The following is a 594-nucleotide window of genomic DNA, read 5'->3' as shown; positions in this document are numbered from 1 at the left end:
ACCCAATGGATTCTGGGAATATGGTGGCCGTTGCCCTGGCAACAGGTCTGTGGACCCGCCCATATATCCGCCACAGGTCCTGGATGCTAACACTCTTCATTAACACGCAGGAATTCCCACACATCTGTGCTCTCTGTATGTGATGAGAATACACCATCTTCTCAAGCATTTTTTTGGCAATGTTTGAGATTTCTTGACTTTTACTCCTTTCTTGTATGGACCATAGACATTAACAGAGAAAGAAGTTTAAAATATCTTGACTTCCAGCTCCCAAAGGGGAAAGCAACAAAATTATGAAAGTTGCCACAGGCTATTTCTTGGTCAGTAGAACATGGTAGATTTAAGAATATAAGAGCTATCACAAAAAGTTGTAGTGGTCCTGTTTTTTTCTCTTATTCTAGTCTGTGCCTCTCCCTAGCACCTTCCACATAGCTCCTTTCACATCTTTGTTCCTCAGGGTATAAATCAGAGGGTTGAGCATGGGGCTGAGGATAGTATAAAAAAGGGCAACAAACTTCCCCTTGCTCTCAGAATAGCTGCTCTTAGGTTGCAAGTATGTGTAAATGGCTGAGCCATAAAACAGAGAAACCACCA

The 594-nt window shown here is 42.4% G+C and overlaps 1 protein-coding gene across 1 annotated transcript in view; it reads right to left on the bottom strand.

Annotated features, from left to right (window-relative positions):
• Positions 1-594, bottom strand: part of LOC116078648 (olfactory receptor 10-like) — a gene marked incomplete at its 3' end in the record, with an annotated part of 7101 nt that overhangs the window by 5703 nt on the left and 804 nt on the right. The window lies entirely within an intron of this gene.

Source organism: Mastomys coucha, unplaced genomic scaffold (assembly GCF_008632895.1).
Source record: "Mastomys coucha isolate ucsf_1 unplaced genomic scaffold, UCSF_Mcou_1 pScaffold5, whole genome shotgun sequence".
NCBI lineage: Eukaryota > Metazoa > Chordata > Mammalia > Rodentia > Muridae > Mastomys > Mastomys coucha.
This window is presented reverse-complemented; position numbering and strand designations above follow the sequence as displayed.